We start from the raw sequence: 5784 nt of genomic DNA, 5'->3' as shown, positions 1-5784 counted from the left end.
AAATGCATTGGTATTTTAATAGTCAGCGGCACATTTGAAGGAATCAGGAACAGTTTTTCCACTAAATCATGCTTTACTAAAACCTATCATACAGTAGGATAGCCTACACACATTTGCACTTCTCTATTGCTTGAACTCATTGGCAAAGTGATAGTAACTTCACCTTGGTGTCAGTCAACGACAAAACAGTAAATACACAGTTAATTACTTTCACTATTGACTGACAATGGTTTACCTTCGAAAACATAGCCTAGGGAAAAAGGAACACTTACCCCAATAATGTTCGAATGACTGAATAAAAAAAAATTATCCTGCAGAGGAGTTCCTTACAGCTCGTGACAATGCGTCTTCAGCTGTGCTTCAAATTTTCCTCTCTATCATTACCAATTTGCAAATGATGGTAAATGATTTGCAACCTATTTATTGTGAGATATATTTCGTATATCTTTATTCTATGTTTCCCATCGTGTAATCGTGTAAATTGTAATGTTTTGCATGGATGTGCGATGGTGCATGTTCATGGATGACAGAAGGATGGTGCGTTCATATCACTGTTGATAATGCGCTCAACATAACATATGAACAACTCGCCATGGACTTCTGTCCAGGTTTCTCTTGGTCAGTGGCATATTGTATTTTAGGTATTGTACGATAGTGATTTTTAGACAATGTGCTAGAAGACCACTTCTAGGTTGTTCATTGCCACATTGCCCATTCACAATGAATCCACTCCTGATAGACAACACATAGTTTAGTATGGGACCCTTTCTATGTATTAACTGTCTTGCCCAACCTCTCTTTTGCTATGTAAAGCAGTTTGGGTCAACTCCTGTTGTATTTAAATGTGCCTTATAAATAAAAGTGACTTGACTTGACTAGTATATTTATATTTTTGGCTCAGATACAGAAAGGACTCACGTTCTGGGTATGGGCAGGTTACTCCTGAGTAAAATTCAGTAGCGTTGTAGCAATGAGGATTTCTTTGCCCAATATAATCGCTGATTGTTGATTAGCATACAAGAAAAAGGGTTAACTGTTACAAGTAAGCAAGCAAGGTTCTTCAAGGTTTGAGTTTTTACTTGTATATACCCAAAGGGTGAGGTAATCAACACAGAGTTTTGTATACGAAAACCACTGTCTCAGGATGATTCACCCTCTAACAAGATGTCCACTAGTCTTACTAATGAGCAGGGTGGGGGCAGCCCAGAGTCTCTGGATAGGAAAACCACCAGTCATGATGAATCACTGTATAGTCTAAGTTGTGGCCAAAACTGGTTCTCTTATCAGGCGTGGGTGCAGCTACAGTACATGCCAGGACACGAGCTGCATGCCCCAGGGCCCCTCTCCCAGTTGGTTTCACTTCATTCCTCAGCACGCATAGGCCCTCCATAGATGGCTGGTCCGAGGTGAGGGCTGCTATAAATCAAGGGTTGGACGGCAGATGCCAAGCAGCAGGCAAGGCCCCTAAACAGCAGATGCCAAGCAGAATCTTTTGGATTTTTTGCAACTCTGATTCCACCCCCGCAACTCTGAATTGCAACTCTGATTCCACCCCCGCAACTCTGAATTGCAACTCTGATTCCACCCCTGTGCGCTGTTAACATAAGTACTGGCTGCACTGGGGGCTTGTTGTTCTGCATATCCTCTATTATTCCCGTGAAATCTCTACCTGCAGCGTCTTCATTTATCCCTAGATGTATTGTCCCTTGATATTCCACTTCTGGGTTTCCTTACAGGGTCCTACAAGGGTTACTAGTGAATTCATCCCCTTTTTGTAAAAATATCAGAACTTAGAAGTAATGTTGGTGGTGTTTTAATCTCTATTTTTATTTTCAGTGGGAGGAGATGACAGGTCTGACATAACTTCAGAGAGCTCAGCCTACGGCACACACATCTCAGACACAGCATCTGAAGCCCCCTCAGAACAAGACTCTGGGATGTCAGCAGCTACCAGCTCTGGGATTGGCTCAGTAATGTCTGGAAGGAAGTGTGATGATCTGAAGCCAGACAGGAGAGGACTTATCAGCTCAGATCAGGGGGAGACTCCAGAACAGACTGGGAGGAGAGAACTGGACTCTTAAAGGGGTCAGTCCCTGATCCTACAGTCAATCAATATTGTTGATTGGCTGTAATAGTGTATTTTTCGGCTGGCACAGTTAATTGCCTGGTCCGAGCCACTTCCCATTTACAAAATCCGTTCCTAATTCACGTGTCATGTCCATTTCTTTCTTTTGAATGTTTTAATCTACACACCTTTAATCAGTTGATATGTAATAATAATAATCAGCCACATAATACACAAATATACTTCATGTTGTCTTTGCTCTGCCTTACTCTGCTTACACACCGGGACTGGCGGGGGTGTCTAAATTGCCCTGATTTTGGCGCTGGAAGACGCCCGCTGGCACGTTCAGTCATGTGTTACACGTATCCCTACAAAAATTAACTGAATTTAATTTGACAAATTACTTTATCAAAAATCTGAAATTGGGCTTGTCTGAGTGATGGTCATTGACAGCTTTTGGCAACTGCATCAAAAAATATAGTCAGAATATTGCTGCTATCCATAACTTGATCATGTAACGCCCCAAAACGTGATGCAGCTCGGATGACCTCCGTTCACCATGGACAACCATGCCACTTTTGGTGTGCATGTAGTTAGTCATGGCACACTGCTTACCAGTGGCAGTGACCGGTACTCACCCATGCCCCAACAGTGAATAAACAAAGGCACCAGCCCAACTATAATGGCATGCTAAGTCTTCAACACTGTTCTTCTTTTTTTTTCTTTAAGTATGTTTTCTAATTAACAAAACATAATTGGCAATCGTAACCCTTAGTTACCTTTAGTTTATGTACATTAACACAGTTTATTAACAAAAGATTGACAATGGCTTTTGTACTCTTTATATGGTTCTGCACAGGCATGTTGAGGATACAAAAGGGTGACTTTAAACACATTTGTGAGCATTTTCACCTTTACAGTCAATTCCAGTCAGAGCCAGCTCTGGTGGACAATTTTGAATGCTCCCCGGAGCTTGTGGCATCAGTTTCTATAAGGAAATTAAAGATCTGAGAAGAAGGATTTGGTGACATTAAAGTGGGACCTATCTGGGCTACCCAGCTGGGGCCCAGATAATTTTGTCCTCGGGTTCCATGGTGGCCCTACATGGGTTAGCCCAGGTGGACTGATGATGGGCCCTTCATGGGCTCCATGTAGTGACCACATGGGTAACCTAGGCCTTACCCATATAGGGCCTACAGGAACCTGCCTAGGAGGAGGTATGTACTGAGAGTAGGCATTCAGATTTATTTAGTATTGTAACATCAACAATAATGGAAGGTCATTTTGAGATTAAAGACTTCAAGATGAAGACTTGACGTGAAACATTCTGAATATGTTGTTCCACAGGTATTTAGAAGCATTCATCCTGGAGGGAGAAAGGTGACATGGAACCACTGATACTTTGTGCATGCTCAGTACCTAACACACTCATGGTGGGAACAAAGCATGGTTCACCTCAAAGCATAACATAAGATACAACTCAAAATTCGACTGATCTCTAAGCATAACTCTTTAAAAAAAAACTTTTGGTAACACTGATAGCTGTGTGATTATCTCAGTACTCTCGCAAAGGCTCATGGGAATTCAATGACATGGTGACACTCATTAATTTGCTTTCCGGGTGGGAACAAAGCATAACAGCAGTTTATATCAAAGCATAACATAAGATAAGAACTCCAAATTGATCTCTAAATATAACTCTCTTTAAGCAACACTGATTTAAGCAACACTGATAGCTGTGTGATCTCTGTTATCTCAGTGCTTGCGGGAAAATGATAACACTCAGGCATCTCATATGTTCATTTGCTTTCCGGGTTCAATACTTATGTGCTTCACATTGATCTTACATGATTCTGTTGGATAAATACATTTTGGCAAAATAATATGGTTTGATAAGTGGGACAGCCTTGACTTGTCCTTTTTTTTCATAACATGTCAATATAGATCATTGTAAGAATTTGTATTTCCTTTTGAGAATGTAACCCAGTTGGAATCCATGCAGTACCCATGTTCAGTAAGCCAATTTCTAGCCCTTATATATTCATTTGGGTTGCCCATGTGGGTCCCAATATCAACCCACTGAAAACCCCATTCTGAGCCCATGCCCAGTTGAAACCCATCTAACCCACATGATGGTGTTACCTGGGATCATGCAGAGATTAAGTGCTTACTAACTTTTAATTAAATTGGAAATAAATCAGGGGGAGTATTTTGTGCACATAGAAGGAATCTTAAATATTATTTTCAACTCATGAAAAATGAGAGCAAAAGCAAAATGGTTGCATTTATATCTTGTTCAGTAGCCAACATGACGGCACAGTTGTTAGCATTGCTGTCTGATCAAAGTGCTTGTAGTCATACAATAAAGCTTTCTAAATAAAACCATTGCCCCAGTGTTTTTGTTTAGTTTATTCATATTTTGTGGCTTTTGTTTTCTGATTAGGGTTGGTGCAATTTTGCATTTATTCCACAAAAGAAAAATAAAATAAAACCTGATAAAGACACAGATGCACAGAAACAGGCTTCCACTGTTTTAGGCTACAGCTACATTTACAACTAAAGTGTCACGTGTACATGTGTGCTGATGTCAAAAATTCAAATTGATATAAAATACACTAGGCCTAAGTGACAGGAAGAATGGAACAATTTGTGAGGCAATTAATTGTATTTTAGCCTATTGTCATGTAAAACTATAAAACTATATTTTATGTTATCATATATCTATGCATTGTACAGGGACAGTTGCAACAGTCAGCCATGACAAAAACCTCATGTGCTAGCTAAACAAGGGGACCTTGTTACATGCTAATCATACTAGCTTAAAGTTAACATATCAGTCATGTAAACCATATGTGAGCTGAATCACAACAACAGTGAAACAAAAACAAAGCTCAAGAAAATAAATACTTTCATTCCTCAACAATTGTTTCCACAATAAATCCTGGATCTCTTTGATTTTTATCTGGGGGGGGGGGGGGGGGGGGGGCGTATCCAACTGAGCATATGCAGTGATGTCATCACTCTAGCTTGTTTCTGATTGGAGAAAAAGGTTGCAACTATCCTTGGTCTCCTAGTAATCTTTATATTCTGGGCCAAGACCAGAAGGCACAATCAGAATAAAAACACTCACAGAATTAAACAAAATATAAATAGATTCTGCACTATTTGTGTTATTCTTCTAGGTGTGAGATGATGCTTGCCATTAGATTTAGTTAAACTTGAAACAGCCTGATAGCCTAGAAATCTAGACGCGCCCCTAGAAGCAGCTGCCAGGGCTAGTCTAGCAACTCTCCGTTGACTTGTGAGCTCTAGAAATCGAAACTAAATCTGGCATTGAAATCGTGTATAGAGTCGTTTGTGCTTAACATAATGATTGATGGCAGAGCTGCAACGGTTTGGCTTAAATTCCCTGCTACTTGAAAATAAATATCATATTGCGTCCCATTGCGTGCAGAGGAAATTTGAAAGACAACTGATTATCCCGATTCTCGGACTGAGAACTGCGAACGGTGAGTGCCCAGACCCTACATTATAATGTGGGTCTGGCTCGCCAGGCTAACAGCCTGACTGTTTCTGTGTCAAATGCTTTTGACGCAGCAATCACAACACCTGTCCGACGGACAACTCACAGGGCGCCCGTTATCAGAGGGCGCCTAGTAGCTACAATGTTGGCCTTAACAGTAGCTTATCTGTATTATGTTGCATAGGCCCACCCACTT

This window comes from Alosa pseudoharengus, unplaced genomic scaffold (assembly GCF_046254945.1).
Source record: "Alosa pseudoharengus isolate Yale_2024_CS ecotype anadromous, Long Island Sound unplaced genomic scaffold, YU_APseudo_1.1 YU_APseudo_1.1_scf_1, whole genome shotgun sequence".
Classification (NCBI taxonomy): domain Eukaryota; kingdom Metazoa; phylum Chordata; class Actinopteri; order Clupeiformes; family Clupeidae; genus Alosa; species Alosa pseudoharengus.
The sequence above is the reverse complement of the archived record's forward strand: the minus strand, read 5'-3'. Positions refer to the sequence as shown.